This window comes from Zalophus californianus, chromosome X (genome assembly GCF_009762305.2).
Source record: "Zalophus californianus isolate mZalCal1 chromosome X, mZalCal1.pri.v2, whole genome shotgun sequence".
Lineage (NCBI taxonomy): Eukaryota > Metazoa > Chordata > Mammalia > Carnivora > Otariidae > Zalophus > Zalophus californianus.
The window spans coordinates 91,182,345-91,184,934 of record NC_045612.1 but is presented as its reverse complement, the minus strand read 5'-3'; the positions used below and the strand labels follow the sequence as shown (position 1 = coordinate 91,184,934).

At 45.9% G+C, this 2,590-nt stretch overlaps 1 pseudogene; it reads right to left on the bottom strand.

The window, feature by feature from the left end:
- Window positions 1-1,776: 1,776 nt before the first annotated feature.
- LOC113931631 lies at window positions 1,777-1,876 on the bottom strand (annotated as a pseudogene).
- Window positions 1,877-2,590: the final 714 nt, after the last annotated feature.

Sequence of the window (2,590 nt, the reverse complement as noted above, 5' to 3'; positions counted from 1 at the left end):
AAATATTTTAGATTTGAGCTTAGAAATTATTATTTCATTCATTATTATTATTATGTACTATATTTCCATTGTCAGACATAACCATTACAAACTACTTTCTCCCTTCTTTTTTTTTAAAGGATTTATTTCAGAGAGAGAGAGAGAGAGAGAGAGAGAGAGAGCATGTGCGAGCAAGGGGAGGGGCAGAGGGAGAGGGAGAAAGAGAATCCCAAGCAGACTCCTCACTAAGTGTGGAGCCCAATGTGGGGGATCAATCTCATTACCCATGAGATCATGACCTGAGCCGGAATCAGGAGTCTGAGGGTTAACTGACTGAGCCAACCAGGCACCTCTACTTTCTCCCTTGTTACTACAATTTTAGTCTTAGATCATTTTTTAAATTGGTTTTCTGAAGCTTATTGTCTGGTAGGTTTTTCAGAAAGGGCTCATGGGAATAATATTTCCCGAATCCTTGTAGATTCACAACAGTTTGCCTAAAACTTCTATATTGAAAGGTCACCAAAAAGACTCCCCCATACCACCACCAAACTTCCCGATCCTCATGCAGTCCTTGGGGTGGGGGGGTGATGCACCACTCCCCATTCCCTGGATCCTCTCCACTCTCTGCTTCCTTGGTTCCTTTATTCCTCGGTCCTGCTCCAGCAACTCAGGCTGAAACCACTCAGATGTCTCCTTCAGTTTCCTCTTTCCAACCTGTTCTTTAAATATGGATGCTCACAGGATCTCCTTTTAAGTTTGCTCATTCTCGTGGCTTCTACTCATCATTTCTGGGACGAAGACTGCTATGCATGTGTCTGTGTGTCTGGCCTTCATCTTGCACAGCCCAGTCCAACACTTCTAAGGGCCCAGCACCCCACGCCCTGCAGAATGTGCAGGGCAACTCACACAAGGCCACCCCAGCACTGCCCTCCACATCTAAGTGTCTCACCTCATCTGCAGGTCACATGTCCCTTCTCTCCCTACTCTTCATCTAATCTGAACCATAGCCTTGATCTTCAGATAGGATCATCTCACTCCATTAGTAACTGTGAAGCCTTTGCTCAAATGCTCCCTTCTCTGTGAGGCTCCCCTGTCCACCCTATTTCAAATTTCTCTCACACCCCCGCGGGCATTCCCAATGCCCCTGACCTTGCCCTACTTTTTCTTTTTTCCATAATACTTACCAACTTTGGACGCGCTAACTGATTAACCCATTTGTCATGTGCCTTGCTTGTTGTCTGTCTTCTTGTTTGAATTAAAGCTCCTCAAGGCCAGGAATTTTTGTCTGGTTTGTTGGCTGGTGTGTCCCCAGCACTTGGAGCAGTGTCAGGCACACAGCGAGCCCTCAACAATTAGCTGTTGCGTGAAGAAGCCAATAAAGCAAGAGCAGAAGAGCAACTCATAAGGCATATGGGACTTAGAAAGAGAAAAGAGATGAATGACACAATGAGGCCAGAGCAGAGGGTTCAAAATTCTACCATGTATGATGTAATGGGCTCTAACGTAGGGTACTGCTGGTGGTTATGCAAAAGGGAGTTACAGTCAGAAGACCCAAGGGGGCCCCACCCAATATGATAGATTAATAATTTCAGATCAGAAATCCTACGCGACATTGTATTAGGACCTGAAATTGGTGTGCTTGGTTAAGTCTCAGATGACTGTTGACCGCAAAATGGAGGACTTCCCAACAACTGCCCGCTTCATCTTGGGTGGGAGTTTTAGGGTTTATTAATCAATGCTTTCTCTTTTCTTTCTTTTCTTTTCTTTTTTTTTTTTTTAGTGAAAAATGTTTCATCTAAAAATATGGAACGCTTCGCGAATTTGTGTGTCGTCCTTGTGCGGGGACCATACTAATCTCTGGATTGTTCCAATTTTAGTACACATGCTGCCTAAACACTGTGTTTTTTATTTTCTCTATTTTCTGATGCTTTGACATCTTGGCGCATTGAGTCCTTGGGGAGGGACTGCCTTTCCTAGAGTTAGCTAATTCCTAGAGAAAGCAAACAACTTGCTGCAAAGCAACCAATCCTGAGTCTGTACCCACCATCCCCTTCCTTTTAACAGGCTCCTGCTGTCCAGGACACTATAGCTCAGCCCTAAATCACCTTAAATCACCTCAGAGTCAGGTATCAGACAACTAGGGATCACCCTTATAGCCCAGAGCCTGCCCAAACTATTCAAACTATTCAATCCTAAGTCCCCTCTGTTTGCCTACCCTGCCCCGCCCATTCCTTCCTGTGAAAACCGAAATAAAAGCTCTGGCCCACGTCTCCGCCTCACTTCTTCTACTTCCTGACTGACCCTGGTAATTCTGCATGTGGCCTTGCGTGGCTTGGAGTGCCTCTTGATTCTAGAGATCTGTAGGTAAGAAGGTAAGTAGGTAAGGGAGGGGCAGACGGCAAGGGAGAAGCAGACTCCCCGCTGAGCAGGGAGCCCGATGTGGGGTTCGATCCCAGGACCCTGGGATCATGACCTGAGCTGAAGGCAGACGCTTAACCGACTGAGCCACCCAGGTGTCCCCTGGGATGTATTTTTAAAAAGGTTTTATTTTTAAGTAATCTCTCTACCCAACACGGGGCTTGAACTCAGAACCCTGAGATCAAGAGTCGCA